Raw genomic sequence first — 22,418 nt, 5'->3', positions numbered from 1 at the left:
TGAGTACCAGGATAATACTACTTTTATGGATTACTTGTAGAATGAGCTGGGATGTATCTAGCCCCCTTCAATTTCTTGTAAAACATTTGGTATTATTTCTACATGAAATCTATGATACAAATTCACAAATTAGAATATTAGGACATGCTCATGTCATTACCTATCTTCTTAAGCATATAAATATTATATAACTATTTTAATATCCTTTTCTGGTAATTCTGTCCTCTGCATCATTATTTTTCCATTGATTGATTTTTTTTTTCCTCATCATAGTTTACATTTTTTGCAGGCCTGGTAATTTTTCATTTGATGTCAGATTTTTTTTTTAAATCTTATAGGGTGTTGATATATTTTTTACTCCTTTAAATACTCTTGAGCTTTGGATTAAGATATAAGTTACTTGGAAATCATTTGATCCTTCCCAAGTTTGCTTTTAAGCATTGTTAGGCAGTTCCAGGGCATTCTTTAGTCTAGGGCTAATTGTGACTCCCTAATAAGGCAAGGCCAATTTTGAGTAATCTACCATATGCCCTGTGTGCTGGGAGAGCTTTCTCTATCTGCTTTGTGGGAACACAAACTTTCCTCTCGTATAATCACTGGGATTGCTCTGGCAATTCCTTTCCAGAGACTCCTCTGGCCTTGAGTAGTTTTCTCAAATACACGTACTTTTTCTGTATACAACCAAAGACTTGGGGAGAATACTGACCAGATTTCCACAACAATCTTTGTAGCTCTCAATTAACACAGCCCTCTTTTCTGTCCCCCTACTCTGCAAATTCTAACCATTTTGGCTTTCCCGCCTCTTCAGTTCAGAGACTACTAGGCTCTTGGTTTTCACACTCCTTGCACAGAGCTTAATGATAAGTAGGATGATCATACGCAAACTGGGACAATAGTAAAGCTCATCTCCATGATTTCCATTCTCTGAGATCACTCTCCTGTACTGATTTTTGTCCAATTCCCACATTTTCATGCATTTCGTTTGTTTTTACAGTTATATGGAGCAAGACTAAGTTAATTTCACAATTTTATCACAGCCAAAGGCTATATTAACTTTAAAGTTACTATTCAGACATATTTAAAAGATAAGTTTTCTGGGCGCCTGGGTGGCCTCAGTGGGTTAAGCTGCTGCCTTCGGCTCAGGTCATGATCTCAGGGTCCTGGGATCGAGTCCCACATCGGGCTCCCTGCTGAGCAGAGAACCTGCTTCCTCCTCTCTCTCTTTCTGCCTGCCTCTCTGCCTACTTGTGATCTCTCTCTGTCAAATAAATAAATAAAATCTTTAAAAAAAAAAAAAGATAAGTTTCTCTAAAAGGTAAAAGGTGTGACATAGCCCTATGAATAGAGGTGATGCTAAAACCTCTTCCTGAGGAAAATGAGAAGGTACTGAGGTCAGTCAGGAACATACCTACTTTTAGGTCTTAGAAGCCTGTTTAAAGATTATATTAACATTCATATCTACTAAATTCAGATTCAGTGTCTGGTTTAACCTATCTTTTATTAATAAATATTTTCAAACAGATATTTAAATGGGTACCTCTGATTGATAATTCTATTTATTCAATATACTGTAATCACAATGTACTTCAGTGTGCATTACCTGGTTCAAGCCTCATAATGTCACTGTAGATTACAACATCCAGGTATTTGATTCCTTTTACACAGAATAAAGACATCAGCAGACCCTTCCTACCCCAGAAACAGCAATGACCTTGAAGAGGCAGAACAGAGACCTTGAACAGGTCCTCCAACTCCTAGTTCAGCTCTATTCGCCTACATTTGTTACGATGACCAGTGCATTTAGATAAACCACTTGGATCACATGTTGAAGCCTGCTAATGTCAAACCTTCAGGTCATTGCATGTCCAGTAGATACAGCCTAATTTTTGGCACCACTTGTCAGCTAAGTTCTTGAAATTAAAGAAATAACAATATGAATTAACTACTTATAGTATTCATCTTGACCTGATGCAACTTCACTAATACAAGTTATTTCATTATGCCTATTGAGATGTCCAACACATAAAATTTAATCAAAGTTATGTGTTGTCTCAACTTAGGAAAATACTTTGAAGTGTAATTTTTTTTTTTTTTGCCTCAGTAAAAAAAAAAAAAAATCATCAAGCTACCTATGTCTATTTAAAAAAGACAATAGACTAAGCCTTTTAGGTGACTTATGGCAGTTAATGACAACTGGAATGTATTAGCAACACTATCCTTCTTAATTGGTATCACAGGGGATTGACTTCTCAAGCATAATTACATGTTGTCTTCAATCCCCAAACATTGAAACAGTCAACAAAATGCACCCATATGCTCCACAGTTGTTTGGGGTTTTTTTGTTTTGTTTTTTGGTTTTTGGGTTTTTGTTTTTTGTTTTTTTTTTTGTCACAAAGGTATAGATGTTCATATAATACAGGTTAATAAAAAAAAGAAAAATGCATCAGATGTTTCACTGCGGTATGGCATATGCTTCAGGAAAAGCAGCGTATGCTTAGAACTTGAGAATTTATATTTCACATTGTGTGACCACACAATTAGAATTCTTACTCTGGGAACTTTTCAATCATCTTTTAACCAGTCAACATACAAAAAATAAATGGTCATTCGCAAACAACATCCAGGTTTTCACCAGTAATAGAGAAAGCTTAAATTCTGTGTAATTTCTGAAATAGCTAAAAAATTTACTTGTAAAAGTTAGTCCTCATTTATATTCATAAATTTATTATAATTATATATAACTATGTATAGTTAATCCTCGTAGGAAGATTTAGACAACTAGGTAGAAACTCACAGACTACATCTTGACCTACTGAACACAAACAACTAAAAACATGTGGAATAATTACAATTAAAGGATTTCTCTTAGAGCGAGATGTTAGATTCCACCAGATACAATTAAGAAGCCTCCACTTTCCCAAACAAGTATTTTGACTGTGAAGAAAAGAAATCTTATCTGGCCACTCTAAGAAACAAGAAAGTGGAAGCAGAAAGCCATCAGGCACAGGACAGATCAGAAACCTGCTCCTCTTTGCTGGCCCGCAATGCCAGGCCCTGCCCTACCCTGCCCTGCCCTGGCCCTAGCCAGGCCCCCTTACCACTGCCCCCACCATTTCCCACCTATTCTCATAGTTTCTTAGGTTCTTTCACTAAAAATTCTTTATTGTCCTCCCATTTACAAAGATCTCTCTGGTCCTTTGCTACTTATTTTAATTGAGCGTGCTCCTATGACCTTTTCTAAGAACAACGACCCAGTTCTTCTTCCACATCACTCTTCTAAGTTTTAAGGGTTGTATACAGAAAAAAATGTTAAGATAGTATGCAAAACTAACTAACAAAAGCACACATAAATCTGCATTATCCTCAGGGGGCATTTTCTAGTCTCCATTTCCCGAATTTCTAGTGTCTCTCTTGGGGGAAAATGTAAAATTTAAGATTTAGATAATCATCAATGTCACTATGGTTAGGAAAGTTGTAGACCAAATAAGGTACCATAACACGTAAGGTGTATCTATCAAGACTTCCTTCAAGTCCTTAATGGGATGTTTAAGTTGATGGAAATGTTATATTTCTAAAATGTATTGGCTCCTTTAAATTATGGATAATACAGTATTTACAGAAAAATAGTTAAGATTAAAGCACCACACTCTAATGTTATATATTTCACATGAATGAACTTATTACCCATTTCAATTTGATCTAAAAGCACTGAAACTGCATGCTTCATAACAAGGATCATGTCTGTTGCCTATCTCTTGATGACTTTGTATGTTTTCACGTTAGTGTATGCTAGGTCTTATTTTATCCATTTCACAATTTGTTTCCAAACAGATTGAACCAGCTTCTGCTAATTCACTACAGTTTATAGACACAAATGGATACTTCCATGCCCACTTCCTAAGCCAAAGTGTGGAAAACCCTGATATTTCTCTCCAAAGCCTTTGTCATGGCCTAACAATTGCAGGCACATCAAAGTAAGACTAAGGGGGAAGCAAGGCCTCAAAATCTTTCTGAATGGTACCCAAATATTAAGTTAACACTAGGTGTGCAAACAGAATTCTGTATCCAATGTCTTCTACTCCTGGTGGCCTAAGAAAGAATGACTTCTCTTAATAGTTATTAACCTTATCCCTGTAATAGTCAAGTCATAAAGTCTGCCCAAGAATTTTCCATTTCTTCAAAACACAAGGTAGGAGCATTTCTTTACCATGTTTGGTGCTAGGCAATATCGTGTGGTTTTCTTTGGCTAAGGAAATGTGAAGGAAGTGATGCATTCTGCTTTCAGACAGAAGCTTTAAGAGCCATAGAGTAATTCACCTTATTCCATTTTCCTGCCTCAACAGTCATCAGAGTATGTTTTGAGATAAAGCCTCAAACCACTGGGTCTTAGAGTAACTATGATAAACAGATTCTCCAACTAACTGGAAGGCTGTTACTTTACCATGTTAAACACATAGTGTGAGTGAGAAATAATCTTCTGTTTTGTTTAAACCATCAAGATTTTCAGAATTGCGAACTGTTACCAAAGCATCATTTGGACCACCAATACACACAGCATGACCTCATACATACCCCCTTAAGAACAGCCACAAACAAAATGGAAGGAAATTGTACCAAAAAACAAAGATTTCAATGGAAGATCAAATTGTAAACTCAAAGAAAATCCTGGATTAATAGTTAAAGCAAAGATATTTCTGAGGAAGGAAAATGATCTACTTTTAGCAACAATTCCTAATCTTTCAGGAAGAAAAAAAAAAAGTGTGTGTGTTTAGTTGTTTTATTTGTGAAATCCTGGTACTTGAAATTTTAATTTCTTACTAATGACACTGAATGCTGAAAGCTATCTACTTTATAATTTTAATTCTGGGACTATTTACATTTAGCTTAAATCAAGAATCAGACTTAAAAACAAATAAAAAATCAAATAAATGTGCATAGTGCAGAAAACTAAAATACTGTATTTAGGAAGCATTTCTCCATGATGACTCCTGATATATCAGAAATATTCTAGTGACCCGTCTCACACTTTAGGCAATGCCAAAATAACACTAACAGAGTCTCCTCTGCCAGCTATAGAAAGAACCTATTAGTCTAATCAAAGAATAGCGTCTGCTAGCACTACTAGGTACTAATGACCAACCAGTCCTTTAATTCCTCAGAATCTAGACTCTGTCTTCAAAGTTGAAGCCTTTTATATATTTAGCAATGTGAATTTGAAATATTAATGGCAAATTTTATAATCTACTGAGCCACTCTGTGTCATATAAGTACATTTAAAAAACACTATTAGAATAATAAATGAAGAAAAAAAAAGAGATCTGTAAAGCAAAGCTATCAAATGTCTCCAGTGATGTGTTCTTCAGCATATACACAAGTCTTAACACCTACTTTTAGTTGTATAGGGAAAAAAAGCAGTTAGGATTTTTATAGGCACTGATGATAATGTGTAACAATTTTTGTTGTTAATGGAGTGTTGCAGGTAGGTTCAAGCAATAACAGAGATAATTTTCAAATAGCATATTCACCCACCTGCTCCTCATCAACTGATCTGTACCCCTTCAGAAGCCACTGGGTGGTTGTGAAATATATTCTGACCCTGATACATGACAGTCCTTCTGCCCATTTTAGTGAGGACATGACTTTGATCCACAGGATGATCTCAAGTAGTACTTCAAAATTAACACATTTTTCCCTGCAATCTCCTAGAGGAGATTGTTGTAAATCTTTCATCTCTACCTTTAGTACTTACACTAGAACAAGTAAAATTTTCTTGTCATATTCTTTTCATTTGTAGTATAGTCAGTGAATTTAATTTATAACAACATTAAACCACTGTAAGAGCAGACATTAGTCAGAATGTGTTCAAAAATTTTTTTCCAGGATATAGAACAGTAGCTATCATGTCCAAGAAAACAATTAAGGCCTGATTCTATAGGTAAATTATGTAAGTACTATGCTGAAATCTGAAGGGAATGTTAGTTTTTAATGAAATGCAAAAAAAAAATCATGATATAGAATATAGTTATAAGATTCTGAGAGCTCAAAGTCTTATTTGTAAATCAAGGATTGAACTTGATTATCCTATCTTTGCCAAATATTCTAGATTTGGTAAAAAGCCCTATCTTATTATAATTTCTTTTAATGTGATTTCTAATAATTTAAACAGTGTAACATCATACATAATACATGTCAATATACAGTGCCAATATAGGATGTGATATAGCTATACTCCTCTTTTATATTTTAAGATGTATGAACTCAATACATCCTGTTATCCAATGCAGCCAGGAAGACATTTGTGAAGAAAAGTTAACTCAGTACTTTCTCTCACCAAGAAGAGAGAGAAAGAGAGGGAGAGAATAAGAAGAAGAAAAAAGAACTAAAGTAAAAGAAAAATATGGAGGGGGTGATTTGAGAGAATTACCAAAACTGATTATTTTCAATACAGCTACTTAGTAGAAAAAATCCCATCAGTATCAATTAAGAGAAACATGGATTTTACAATAAATGTGTGAAAAGGCCCATATTAAGATCCATTAGTATACCTCTTAGTTTACTTTTAAGTAAAATAATAATCATGATGGGGTGCCTGGGTGGCTCAGTGGGTTAAAGCCTCTGCCTTCAGCTCAGGTCATGATCTCAGGGTACTGGGATCAAGCCCTGCATCAGGCTTTTCTGCTCAGCATGGAGCCTGCTTCCTCCTCTCTGCCTGCCTCTCTGCCTCCTTGTGGTCTCTGTCTGTCAAATAAATAAATAAAATCTTTAAAACAAAAAAATAATAATCATGATAATGATAATAGAAAGAAGCTTCTAATCTTTCTTAGGAACTTATAGTGCCTTTGGGGGAGAAAACCCTAAAACATCAAAATCAAAATTTTAATGAGACTTCAAACCTTCGAAATGTTGTCAAAGAACTATTCCTTGTCCTCACTTTTAAAAAGGAAATGAGAAATGTGAAAGCTTGGGGGGGGGAAAAAAAAAGAGAGAGAGGCTGGCAGGAAGAAATTCCATCTTGTTGGGTCTCTGAAACAGCGGAGGACTGAACACTTGTAAACACGGTACCTTGAGCAATAGTTGCCTTATGGCTTGTAGTTTGAGGCCAAGAATAGCATGATAAACTTAGAATGTGTTTATCTCTTGGCAGCCTCATTTTACTTACAAGCTGGGAGGGACAAAGACCAACAATTTTCCACCTACAAAGTGCAACTCAACTGGCAGGCAGCTCAGTGAGTAAGTCAACTTGAACCTCCAGATCACAACTACTCTCAAAGACAGATGGACAGTTTTGGAAAGGGGGATGATTCAGCCAATATCTCAAGGCATTCGTGGTTACAGTGTCCTGTAGTGGGGGTGTGGGTGGGGGAAGCTTTAATTTGCAGACTTCACATACGTTTAGCACTATTTTAAGAGTCAAACTTTAAGTGTGCAAATTTTTGTAATTCTATGTTCATTGCTAGTTGAAAACAGGTAGGAAAGTGGCAGCATTTTGAGAACCTGTGTTTTCTCTCTGAGAGAGAAAAAGCTTAACAATTTTCCCAAATACGGATTTTATTCTGTTATTTTTTTTATTTCTCTTACAGCAGTAAAAGCATCATGTCTGTTTAATTCAATGGCTCAATGTCAGTTGTTTAATGGTTGATTATAAACCCATGTAGACTTTTATATTTCCTAACTGCTTAATTTAAGAATGGCATTAATTATATGAAGTTTGGTTGGGAAAAGAGAAGCATGGATACTGTAATCTTGAAGGCCAAGCAGAGGAACTTCTTGTTACAAGGTTTGAGTTATCTGTTGAAGCTGGGTTATGCATGTAGTAGGCGTGTTATGTTTCAAATTATGGAAACATTTTGAGATCATAAAACAAACTCTTTTTTTAACCTGCTGGATTCATATTTTTTGCTTTCAGTACAACCCTCTTCTGCTTCAACAAACAGCTGAATACCTAAGATTATTCTGAATCCTTGGAAAGTGCAGGTAAAATCTTTTGGTACTGAGACAGCTCGTTTTATGGATACAGTTGGTTCTGATTTCACAAGTTAATGGCTTACATTATCAGAAGGAATAAAAATGATCTTGCCCCTTTTCATAAAATGCTCCCGGATCAAGTGGAAAATAATTTCAGAATGGAAATTAAATACAACCAGGTATTTTTTCAACCGAAAAATTTGTTAGAAATTTCAGATGAAATAAAGTAAAATGATTCTTGACTCTTTAAAGTAAGTTATTAAAAAGTACATCTGTTAAGAGAAAAAAAGGAATGACCAAAGCAATAAATACTTCGAAGTGTTAAAAGTAGATTCTAAGTAGTTCGGTGAATGACTCATCATGATTTCTTTCCGACAGTGGCAAACTAACATATTTTACACCCAGAGCACAATTAATGCAGTTGAGCCTGCCAAATCCCAATTCCTTTGCCTTACCACATATCCAGAAGAACAGTCTCAAAAAGGGGTTCCTGTGGACCTCCATCACCGCTCATCCTGGCGTGTAAGTCCTGACAAGAATGGATACTTATCTTTGAACCTTGTACCATGCCACCATTAATGAAGAGATCCAGCCCAATCCAAGCCAAACTATCTTTTGCCTTACGTTGCGCACACTGAGTACTTCACTTGTTCTGTCTGAATTATACCACTACATGGAAAACTAACTGGATTAAATATTTTCAAATAGTAAATTTCCACTTTTTACAAATGTGTCATTGGCAAAATGTTAGTTTAAGGAACTGAATTTTCTCTTGAGAACAACCTTATCCCTTCTTTAAATTTTACAAGATTTAAAAAAAAATTTTTTTTAAGATTTTGTTTATTTATCAAAGAGAAAGAGTGCAAGCTAGGGAAGCAGCAGGCAGAGGGAAAAACAGCCTTCTTGCTGAACAAGGAGCCCGATGCAGGTCTCAATCCCAGGACCCTGGGATCATGACCTGAGCCAAAGGTAGATGTTACACTGTCTGAGCCACCCAGGCAGCCCTGCATTTCACAAATTCTTTAAGCTCCGATTTGGATTAGTATCTGGAAACATGACTGGTCACATAGGATCTTGCTGAGTCCATTGCAACTGTGAATCAGAATTGACATAAAGGCACCTTGCTATTAAAGGTGAATCAGTCTGACCCAGAAAGTAACTGTGTTTAACTGAAATTTGTCATTCTCATTGTCAAATCGTTATTCTTTTCACACCAGTGTTTTAAGTACTATCATATATATTTCATAGAATCAGAACTGTATGCTTTCTGAAAGAATTAGGAAAGGTACTTCTGTATCATTGGATTCTCATGGCATTCTTGGATTTCTTTTCCTTCCTACCTCCCCATCCAATCACTAGAGAAACTACAGCCCCAATATAAACAGGACTATATCCCCAAAGGAGAAAATTGTTCAAAAGGAATGAGGAACCAAGGAAAAAATGCGAGTCAAGGTAATTTTAAAAGAAAGCCTCAAAATATTTGTTAACAGAAAAAATGTCAGAATTGGAATACGAGTATATTCAGCCCCATCCAGATGTTTCAGATGCCAGAATGTAATCTCATAAAGGAAAGGATGTTGGTGGTGATGCCTATGACAACACAGCTCTGGGGAATGTACATTTTTTTTTAAAGATTTTATTTATTTATTTGACAGAGATCACAAGTAGGCGGAGAGGCAGGCAGACAGAGAGAGGAGGAGGAAGCAGGCTCCCTGCTGAGCAGAGAACCTGATGTGGGACTCGATCCCAGGAGCCTGGGATCATGACCTGAGCCGAAGGCAGAGGCTTTAACCCACTGAGCCACCCAGGCACCTGGGAATGTACATTTTAATGGACAGAAATAAAGATTCAGAATTAGAAAAAGTAAAACGGGATCAGAATAGGGAACAAGTGCTTCCCTGCTTTGAGAAGGAGAGGGTGCACACAGATGCTCTCATGGCTACTACACATGGAGAAGAAGGGGAAAACGTTGCCTATGTCTGAGAACATGCAGTTCTGTCCAGGGAGAGAATGTAAGAATGTGAAAAGTGAAACAATGCATTATCAAGGCAATAATGCCAAAAGGGTCCTGACCTCCTAGCAAAAGCGAAATTCTTTGATCTACCAAAAACCTAAAGTGATGTATGGTTTCTAGGTTTTATTGTCATAACCTGGCATGAGCACGGGGGCTTTGTAAAGTTTGAAAACACAGAAAGAAAAAGTTTTTCTATTCTATGCTAGGGGAGATATTCTGCCAACCACCTCTTAACGTAAAAGGGAGAATCCAATCCAATGAGACTAAGAGAGATGACGGGAATGTAACACGCCACTGTCCAGTACAAACAGCCAGGGAACACTTTCCATTTAAAAATGTCTTGCTGCTGTACAAACATAGCTAACTCCCTTGAAGATTATTTTAGCCCTCATTGCCGTTGCACAAAGATTCCTCGTGTTACTTTGAGATCATTCTTTCATTACATTGAGAACAGGCCATCTCTTTTTGAGTATGATGAAGAACTTAAGCCACTGAGGCAGTCTGAAAGTTTGGCTCTGGACCATGCCTTTGGAAGAATGTTCCAATGTTTACCAATGCTTTTCCTTGGCTGCACAGTACCTGCACCTGTGTGTTATGCTAAGAAAATATTTCTGTCCCTAGGAATATTTAAACTGCTTAAATTCAAAACACAGAAGACAACTCTAACTCTGTGTTAAGGCCCTAATTATTCTACCTTTGTAGAGAATTCCAATCCAATTTTAGCTTCTTCCTACCCTCTTTTCCCTACATCTTCTTACTACCTTCTCCCTTACCTCTGTTTTGGCTAATCCCTTGCCCAATATTTCCACTGGCTTATCCAACGGAAAAAGCGGTAAAGAAATCCAAGTATTTCATATAGAAATGTCTTCCCTTTCCTATTATGCAAAATAACCAAATAATAAAAGTAATCCCAACTTTAATCTTAGAGGAGTTTTCATTCCTACTAATAATTACGTTCAGCATGTTTGTCTGGACTCAAAATTGTGTCAGGTCAATCTCTGAAAGTTTATTCAGTACAAGAAAATTCACTGAAAGTTGATTTATTGAAGACTAATGTACTTTTATCTGCTAAACTTTAAAAAATAAATTACAAGAGTCGCTATTGGACAAGACAGTTGTGTCATCTATTCAAGATTTTTGTAAAGTTTTAGTTGACGACTTTTCAATCTGTCTTCGTAATAGCATCGTAAGGGATGCTCAGTTTCCCTCTGCCCCAAGAGAAAAACATATCCATAAAACTATATCAGAATGTTTTCATGAAAAATTATTTTCATGAAGGATACATCTATATATTTAAAAATACAGTTTTGAATAGTTCTTTAAATATTTTTTTCAAGTTCTTATTTAAATTTAAGTTAGTCAGCACATAATATGATGTTGGTTTCAGAAGTAGACTTTAGTGACGCATCACTTACATATAACAACCAGTGCTCGTCACAAGTGCCCTCCTTGCATGGGGCACTGGGTGTGGTGCATAACCAATGAATCTTGGAACACTGAGAAAATAAAATAAAATGCCCTCCTTAATACCAATCACCCATTTAGCCTATCCCTCACTCACCTGTCCTCTGGCAACCCTCAGTTTGTTCTCCATAGTTCAGTCTCTCTTATGATTTGTATCTCTGCTTTTATCTTGTTTTATTTTTCTTTCCCTTCATCTATGTTCCTCTGTTTTGTTAAATTCCACATATGACAGAAATCACACGGTATTGGTCTTTCTATGACTTACTTTGCTTAGTGTCATACACTCTAGCTCCATCCACATCATAGCCAATGGCGATATGTCCTTCTTTTGATGGTTGAGAAATACTGCATTATACATACACACACATATATACGTACACACATACACATAGCACATCTTCACCCATTCATCAGTTCATGGACACTTGGGCTTGAATATGTTCTTAAATATATATTTTAAATACAGTCTCATAAATATCTTCTTGTGACCCTCAGATTTCCCCTCTCTCTGCTCTAATTCCTTAATTTCATCTTACTATTCCAATCTCCTTTTTCAATACACATCAATCTCCCCATCCATGACTTATTCCTAAGTCCCTTTCAATCTGTCCTTAGGTAGGGTAACCAGACATCCTTTCCCAGAACATTCCTGGTTTTTCACTTGAATCAGTAAAATAATAATTGTTTAAAACTTTTGTGTCTCTTTTACATCTCAAGTGAATCCTGGGTGAACAATATATGGTTTCTCTCTCAAATCCTCGTGTCATCTCCAGTCTGGAATTTGTTGTGTGACAGCAGTCCTAGCTCTCATCAGGCAATCTCTACCCTTTATCTCATTTCCTTCCAGATGGAGCAACAAGTTGTCAAGGACAGACATATCAAAATTACCAAAAACATCGTGAGAAAATAAAATGGCAACTGTCAAAATTTGCAGGAAATCCAGTGGTCAGTAAAGCTACCCTATGTAGCAAAACTTACTGTAAATTTGTTCAAAACAGTTAAAAGAAACAAATAAATGCAGATGATTAGATTTTTATAAATTGACCTTTGGAAAATTGTCTCTCAGGGAATGAATCTAGAGCTGGATAAGGACAAGTGGAAAAAGAAGGGCAGTTTGCCTAAGTCCTAGGATCACTGGGATATCCCCCTCCAGGGAGGCATTAACACTATCCAAATTAAGACTCAACATTTTAAAAGCCTCCAAATCAAGAATGCACAAGGGGTATAATGTAAACTCAGGCAATCTAAGATATCTATATTTACCGAATACTGACTCCATGACTCAAACGCTGCTACGCAGTTACCTCCTTTAATATTCAAATAGCCAATTACCTGCCAATTAGACATTATTCCTGTGAAGAAAGTAGTATGTAAAGAAGTTTTGTAATTTATACAAGGCAGAGCGCATCTAGTATGTGATGAAGAAAGGAACACAGTACTGCTGAATTCCTGAGATGATTCCCATACACAGTACGTGGAGAAAATATGGTAGACTATGATGCCAATCTAAGACAGCTATTTACTGTAATATGTATATATGAAGAATACATAAGTAAGTATGTTATGCAACCTTTAGCCATTCTTTAATGATGAGAGAAATACAAGACTTTCAGGGAAACTTCACAGAAAAAGTAAAATACTTTTGGAAATTTTCTGGAAAGGTGACATATTTGGTACTTAGAAAATGGAAGAGAAGGGTGGCTGGGTGGCTCAGTGGGTTAAAGTCTTAAAGTCTCTGCCTTCAGCTTGAGCCCCATGTTGGGCTCTCTGCTTGGCGGGTAGCCTGCTTCCCCCTCTCTCTCTGCCTGCCTCTCTGCTGGCCTGTGATCTTGGTCTCTCTGTCAAATAAATAAAATTAAATTTTTTTTTTAATTTTTTATTTTTTATAAACATATATTTTTATCCCCAGCTGGTGCAGCCACTCTGGAAATAAAATTAAATTTTAAAAAAATCTTAAAAAAAATTAAAATAAAGAAAATGGAAGAGAAGCATGAAAGAGTAAGCATTTCTTCACTTCCAGGATGCTAAATATATAAAGCTCTTAGCACAATGTCTGGCATATTTTAAATGCTAAAATATATTGTAATTTAAATAATGCTTATATAATATTGTTTAATATATTAATAATATCAAACACCAAAACACATTATTTGATGTGATATGAGCTGGTAGGAAACATAACTAAGGTGGCTGGCATTTCCAAAATCAATGTTGTTTTCCAAAAATTTTTAGCATAATTTTGACAAAGTTATACCTCTTTGTTTCCACAGGAATTAGGCTTAAAGACTTCAGCTCTTACAGATGTGAAAAGGTATATATTGATTGAAAGTGTTGTGACAAATACTTTCCCATGTGATTTGCATGTTTTCAAACTCATGAAGTACATGAATGTGTTTGTAGACATGTGTTTATGTAAGTGTTAAAGTAACTTTGTATTCAGAATCAAGTTCTCCGGGGGCAGGGAGAACAATCTTATCACTATAGCTTGACCTCTACAGTAAGTTAAAAACAGAGAGAGAGAGAAGGGGAGAATTAAAACCACCAGAAACATTAAAAACGAACAAAACAAAGCTTGAATTTAGATCATAGTATTTGTAGATTTTCAAAATTTATTGGGGAATTAAAGAGCTATTCAGTTTTGTGAAAAATTAAAAAACAGTAAAATATTTTGAAAAAAGCCATTTTCACAGAAATATCATACATACTGTGTATAATTGTTTAAAAGCAGAAATATGATGGAATTTCTACTTATATTTTATTATTATAGACTTTGATTTTACTCATGTAGAGAAACACATTTATCCTCTTTTAGGTAGGAGTAAATACTTTCTGTTAATGACCTAAAAAATTCATGTGTTCAATATTAACAATATTTCTGACTCTTCCATAACATTTTGATTTTCCTGACCATTAACGGAATAAAATAACCCATTTTAAAACTCTAAAATTTCTCTTTAAACACCAAACAGCTCTAAAAATCATTATTTTGAGAATTTCATTTAAATGAATCATAAACATATGGGTTAGCTTTCACTGGATGACAATGGTATTAAAAGTTAATGCAATATGTTTTTGGTATAATACAGCCCAGTCTGAGTTCATCAAAAATGTCTGAAAAAACACTGATTCTGCAGTGCTCAATATTACAAAATATGTCTCGGTCTGTCCCAAAGTTGAGAGAATTCTTTTCCAATTTTTTTAAGTCTCAAGAACAATCTCAAAATTTAACTTCTATAAGCATATTTTTGTATTCAATATTTCAAAGCATATTTATTTATTTATTTATTTAAGATTTTACTTATCTGATAGAGAGGACAGCAGGGGGAGCCGCAGAGAGAGGGAGAAGCAGGCTCCTCCCCTCCACCTCCAGCAAGGAGCCAGGTGCAGGGCTCAATCCCAGGTCCCCCTGATCATGACCTGACCCAAAAGCAGACACTTAACTGACTTAGCCACCCACGTGTCCCACTCTTGTATCTTTAAATTGCTATATTTTAAAATCAACGAAATATAGTTTTACCTTAAATTTAATCACTGTAGCTACATTATCACCTAATAAATAGCATTTTGATCTTCCCCCAAAAGATTTACAGGAGTGACTACATGTTTTTTAAAGATTTTATTTGTTTATTTAGAGAGAGAGAATGCGTGAGCACAAGCGGGGTAGGCACAGAAGGAGAGAGAAAATGAGCAGCAGACTCTACTGAGCAGGGAGCTGGATTTGGGGCTAGATCCTGTGCCCCTGGGATCATGACCTGAGAGGAAGGCAGATGTTCAACTGAATCACCCAGGGACCCAAGAATGCCTATCTATTTAATGTAGGAAATTGTAATAAGCACAGAAGAGTCACTTGAGTTTCTCTCATAGACTTTGTATTGTTTTGGGGATGCAGGACTTTTACCTCCTTGGTTGTTTATTCCTAGTTGTTTCATTGTTTTTGGTGCAATTGTAAAAGGGATTGCTTTCTTAATTTCACTTTCTGCAACTTCCTTATTAGTGTAAACAAATGCAACAGATTTCAGTATATTAATTTGTATCCTCTGACTTCACTGAATTCATTTAAGATATTCTATGCTCACTCCTAGAAGAGCCAGTATTGCTAAAATGTCCAAACTACCCAAAGCAATCAGAGACTTAATGCAATTACTATCAGAAGACCTACAATATTTTTCAGGAAACCAGAACAAAGTATCCTAAAATCTGTATGGAACCACAAAAGAACCCAAATAGCCAATGCAAACTGAAAAAAAGAAGAACAAAGATAGAGGTATCTCAATCCCAGATTTCAAGATATACTACAAATTTCCAGTCATCAAAACAGTATGATATGTATACAAAAATAAACACACAGATTAATGGAACAGAACAGACATCCCAGAAATAAACCGCCAAATACATGGTCAAATAATCTAAGATGGTCAAATAAGGAGGCAAGAATATACCATGGGGAAAAAGATAGTCCCCTTAATAAATGGCGTTGGGAAAACTGGACAGCTACATGCAAAGGAATGAAACTGGACCACTTCCGTATACCATACACAAAAACAAGCTCAAAATGGATTAAAAACCTAAATGTGAGACCTGAAAACATAAAAAGACCTAGAAGACAACATAGGCAGTAATTCTGTTGACAGGGGCCATACAAATATTCTTCCAGATAGTTCTTCTCAGGCAAGGTAAACGAAAGTAAAATTAGACTCTTGGGACTACACCAAAATAAAAAGGTACTGGGCAGCAAAGGAAACCATCAAAGAAACATAAAGACAACCCACCAAATGGGAGAAGATATTATAAATGGTGTATCAAATAAGGAGTTAATATCCAAAATATATAAAGAATTCATACAACTCAACATCAACAACAAAAAAACTGATTTTTAAAAATGGACAGGGGAGTTGAATAGACAATTTCCCTAAAGAAGACATCCATATAGCCAAGAGACACATGAAAAGATGCTCAGTGTCACTAGTCACCAGAAAAACGGCATTCAAAACAACAATAAGGTATCACCTCATACCTATCAGAATGGTTAAAATCAAAAGCAGAGGAAACAAGTATTGGTGAGGATGTGGAGAAAAAGGAAACTTCATGCATAGCTGGTGGGAATGGAAATTGGTACAACCATGTGGAAAACAGGAGAGTTTTGTAAAAAAAAAAAAAAAAAAAATGCAATCATCTGATCTAGTAATTCCAATACTGGTATTATCCAAAGAAAACAAAAACACTAATTCAAAAAGATATGTGCACCCTATGTTTGTTGCATTATTTACAATCACCAAGATATAGAAGCAACCCAATGTCCATCTACAGATGAATTGATAAAGATGTAGATAGATACACAATGCAGTATCACTCAGTCATAAAAAAGAATGACATCTTGCCACATGCAACAACATGAATGGATCAGAGGGCATAATGCTAAATGAAATAAGTCAGTCAAAGAAAGACTAATACCGTATGATTTCACTTATATGTGGAATTTGAGAAACAGAGGAACAAAGAAAAAAGAAAAAGGCCAAAACACAGACTTAAAAACACAGAACCAACTGGCAACTGATGGTTGCCAGAGGGGAAGTGGGTGGGGGAGGATGGGCGAAATAGGTGAAGGAGATTAAGAGTAAAGTTATGTGATAAATACTGAACAGTGATGAATGGTTATTAAAAAATGAAAGTACAGAAGAACTGAAGGGAAGAAACACATGACAACAGCAATACTCACCGTCTAGGTAGTGATAACCATTGTGAACATGTAATTATGTACACGTTTTGGTATTTACACCAAATATAGGTCTTCCAAACAGATACGAGAGTTCCAGACAATTACACAAATATACATAGTGTGAAATCACACCATGAAGCCTCAACTTACAGGAGTACTACTCTAAGTTCATAGGGAGAAAAAAAGAAGGGTATCTGAAATATTCAGTGAAGAGGGGAGGGGAAAAATAATAGTTTTCCAACTTGAGGTGATTCGCCGGCCATCTCCTCCAAGAGCATCTTACCTGGAGTAAGCTAAGGAGAAACAAACCCACAGTCCGAGATTCTCATTCCCACTCCCAGAAGCCGTTTATTTGTTGTTCAATGACTTGCCTGGAACAGCTCTCTGGAGTGGGTCTCCTAGGAGTGCACCACAACGAAGGCTCCTCAGGTTTGGTTGTGGGTTTTTTTGTTTGTTTGTTTTTGTTTTGTTTTTGTTTTTCTTAATGATTGTTTTTATTCTTAAGTCTGACATCAATTATCAAAAAGTTGAGTTAGGATTTACTTTTGTGAGGGAGATAAAAGCTAGTGATTCATGGGGTACAGGAGCTATTGGGAAATGGCAATATTCTATTTTCTGACCAGAGGGGTGGCTATGAATGTTAGCTTTATGATCAATCATTGGGTTATACAGCTTCGTTCTGTGTAACTTTCCACATGTTTATATGTTTTACAACAAAAAGGTTGTATTTTTATCTCGATTGTAGTGATGGTTTCATGGAGATAGATGGATCTATTTCCATATGGCATTGGTATATATATATATATGCAAAACTCACCAAGTTATACACTTTTATGAAACTTAATGCTTGTCAATTACAAATAATATGAGTTTAAAATCTGTAAATAGGGGCACCTGGGTGGCTCAGTGGGTTAAAGCCTCTGCCTGCAGCTCCGGTCATGGCCCTGGGGTCCTGGCCCTGCATCAGCTCTCTGCACAGCGGGAAGCTTGCTTCCTCCTCTCTCCCTGCCTGCTTCTCTGCCTACTTGTGATCTCTGTCTGTCAAATAAATAAAATCTTTTAAAAAAAGAATAAATAAATAAAAAACAAAACCTGTAGAGAAATAAGAGCTTAACATATATTATTTCTTTAAAAGGAATCAAGCACTATGTGTTGGGTGATAATCATAAGATTATTCAACCTCAAGAAATAAACTGCTAGTCCTCAAAATAGACTTTATTTCTCTATCTAGTATCTACTATACTTGGTAAGTATGAAAACTTGAACTGCACCTGGGAAGGCAGGGGTATGCAATATTTTTTTAAAGACTTGATTAACACCTGCTTAAATATTTTCTCCCAATCTTTAATTAAACAGTTAAGGTAGGACTTCATTTCTAGATACACAATCAGACTGAGTCTGAATAATACTCTACAGCTGTTAATTTCCCTTTCCAAAGAGAGCTCAACACCAAAAGATTCTTCACTTTCCAAAAATGGTGTTCTTCACTTTCTAAAAGCAGCAAAAACCTCAGGATAAAAAAATACACACAAGTAGAGAAAACAATTCCAACCATCTTAATTCTGAAAATTACAAATACACATTTTCCCCTCCTTCTAGCAAGAGTATCTAAAAAGATTCCCCTCCAAATACTTAGCTCAAAAAAATGAAAAGTTGAGATTTCTCCAAACATACCAATTATGAGTACTACCTTCAACATCAAAAGTAGGAACATTAAGAAATTAAGTTGCAAGATTTTAGTCCAGCCATCGGTAAGATAAGGACTTATTAAAGTCCTCAGTCACCTTTAGCATCACCCAAGTTCTAGGAAGCAAAGTTATAAGGTATACACAAGGCATTTATACTCGAAGCATGTAATTCTTAAGTCGGTGTTTATAAGATAGTTAATGCCAGACTATTTTCGTAAGCATATTTTCAAATTTCTTTTCCCATTTTCTGATCTGCAGAATTTTACAGCTGTTTCAAGTCCTTGACCAGCTAATTTTCTTTTTGAATAGCAAACTGCACTTGGGATAGAGAAAGGGAGTGAAAGGGAAGCAGGGGTGGAGGGAGGGAGTAGGAGAAAGGACAGAGGAGGGGGACAGGCAGAGAGGGAGGGCAAGAGGAAGAGCATCTGCATGATACCCTCATTAGAGCATCACAGCAGGCTGAAGGTAAAAGCCATAGTTGGTTTAAAGGAACAGCTCTTTGCTGGTAACTTCTAAAGCATAGTAGTGTGACCAAGAGCAGTATTATCTCCTTGTGTATATGCAGATTGTCTCTTGGGAAGGAAGATTAAGAATCCTGGTGAGATGCTTTCATTAATAAGGTGGTGAAGCTCTGAAGTCAGATTGTGTGTTTGAGTGGTGGCTCTCTCAAATTTGCTATGTGATCTCAAGCAAGTCACTTAATCACCGTGAAGTCATAGGTTTTCTCCTGTATAAAATAAGGATACTAATCAGGCATATTTCACAGGATGGTTTGGAGGATTAAATATGTTCATATGTTGAGAACATTCAGATGATTGTTTGGCATATGTTCTATGTAGATATTTGGTATTGTTCTTTTTACTCTTATTACCTATGTGATGATTTTTGTTGCTTAATAAGAATTTGGTACAAGGGAAAAAACACATTTTCACTTACCTTGTGTACTCCTTAACTTTACATCATCTATCCTACCCACAACAGTTAAGTTCCTGTATAGTTCCAAGAAGCTTTATTACAGCATATAATTTTTAAGGAGTTATTCTAAGAAATTGTGATTTACTCCATTAGAGTATCCAAAATACATTCATGAGTCCAGATCCAAAATCCACTGAAATAATAGTATCAGCCCTTGAACTCTTCCAAAGGAAAAGGGTCTTCTAATGTTTAGAATTAAAAACAAGTGAATCTCAGAAGTGTTCAAAAACTCACCTAATCTTGGATCAAAATGTCTTTAGGATTTCCTAAGAAAATTAATTCCATCCTAAAAGTTATTACTATAGACACCCTCCACTAAAAAAATTTTAGTGAATCCTCAGTGACATAATTTCAGTTAACATAATAGCATACTACATATTATCAATATGGTAACCATCTAGCCACATTCTGAGTTATAAATTTAATGCCACAGTAAAAAGTATAGAATGACAAGAGAAATCTAGAGCAGTCATGGAATAGGTGGAACTATCTGGTTATTGTCACATTACGTCAGCATCAGTATTACCCTTAAGAAATCTGTGGAAACAAAGCATAAGGCAAATATTTTAGGGAATAATAAAATATTAATAAAAAGCAAGTTTTTAATAAAAATATTAACAGTAAGCCAAATAAGAATGAGTGATGACAGGAAAGTTTTAATCATACCAAAATTTGTCAGATTATTTCAGGGAAGAACGTATACCACTTTAGTGAATACTGTCAGTACCCAACCAGATCCACTTACTGGCAGATATTCCCACCCCCAGCTGCTGTGAGTATTGGCTATTAATGATTTCTGAATGCCCTGTTCTTTAGAAAATGGACCCCAACATTTGACAGCTACTTCATCAAGAAGCTGCCCTTTCACCTGGCATAGCTAAAATCAGAAGTCAATCCTCAAAATGAATCAAGAGGAAATAAATCTGGGATTTAAGTTAGAAGAAACATCATTTAAATATAATTGTTAGTCCCTATGAAAGTAGTGGATCATTTTTCTCCTATCATTATTATTTCAATAGGAATAAAACAGTCTTTCCACAGTGCTGGAACACTTGTATGAATGGAAGTCTAAATATGAGTTTATGTGCATGTGTGTGTGTGTGAGAGAGATAAACTGTATCTGTGTGTCTGTATTTATACAGTATAATTTCTGAATCACAACTGTCATTCTCACACACACACATGCACATGGGATTTTTCTATGTGGTCAGCTGACTGAAATCAACACATTTGAAAGTAAGAATTCAGGAGAAAATGGACTCAAAGTTTATCAGTATTATTTCAAACTCCTTTCAAAGAGTTAATTTTCTATGACTGCTATTCTTAATGGATGTAAGAATTTTGCAAGTTGGATAGAATAAATTATGTCTTTGTTACTCAACAAATACACCTGAATGAATATGGGCCCAGGAATTACAACATATTCACAGGTAATTTATAGGCCTCAAGTTAATTATCTATAGTGCTAAAGAATTTACAATAAATTTTAAGAATTAAATAGACCTCTCCTCTTTTACTACATTATCTGCTGAACTGTTAGAAATAGTCTTTTTTTTGACAATTTTTTAAATGTTTTTTTTATTAACATATAATGTATTACTTGCCCCAGGGGTACAGGTATGTGAATTGCCAGGTTTACACACTTCACAGCACTCACTACAGCACATACCCTCCCCAATGTCCATAACCCCACCACCCTCTCCCTACCCACCTCTGCCCGGCAACCCTCAGTTTGTTTTGTGAGATTAAGAGTCTCATATCATTTGTCTCCCTCCCAATCCCATCTTGTTTCGTTTATTCTTTTCCTACCCTCCAACCCCCCCCTGTTTCCTCTCAACTTCCTCATATCAGGGAGATTATATGATAATTGTCTTTCTCTGATCGACTTATTTCGCTAAGCATAATACCCTCTAGTTCCATCCACATCATCAAAATTGGCAAGATTTAATTTCTTTTGATGGCTGCATAGTATTCCATTATATATATATATACATATATATATATATATATACCACATAGTATTCCATTATATATATATATATATATATATATATATATATATACCACATCTTCTTTATTCATTCATCTGTTGATGGACATCTAGGTTCTTTCCATAGTTTGGCTATTGTGGACACTGCTGCTACAAACATTCGAGTACACATGCACCTCCGGATCACTACATTTGTATATTTACGGTAAATACCCAGTAGTGTGATTGCTGGGTCGTAGGGTAGCTCTATTTTCAACTTTTTGAGGGACCTCCATGCTGTTTTCCAGAGTGGCTGCACCAGCCTGCATTCCCACCAATGGTGTAGGAGGGTTCCCCTTTCTCCGCATCCTCGCCAGCATCTGTCATTTCCTGACTTGTTAATTTTAGCCATTCTGACTGGTATGAGGTGGTACCTCATTGTGGTTTTGATTTGTATTTCCCTGATGTCAAGTGATGTGGAGCACTTTTTCATGTTTCTGTTGGCCATCTGGATGTCTTCTTTGCAGAAATATCTGTTTATGTCCTCTGCCCATTAGAAATAGATATGGTCTTAATCTGCATAGTTATAATTGTCAAGGAGTTTGATATTGTTGACATTTTCAAAGA

This window comes from Mustela putorius, unplaced genomic scaffold, assembly GCF_011764305.1.
Source record: "Mustela putorius furo isolate JIRA1106 unplaced genomic scaffold, ASM1176430v1.1 tig00537350_pilon_pilon_pilon, whole genome shotgun sequence".
In the NCBI taxonomy this organism is placed as follows: Eukaryota; Metazoa; Chordata; class Mammalia; order Carnivora; family Mustelidae; genus Mustela; species Mustela putorius.
The sequence above is the reverse complement of the archived record's forward strand: the minus strand, read 5'-3'. Positions refer to the sequence as shown.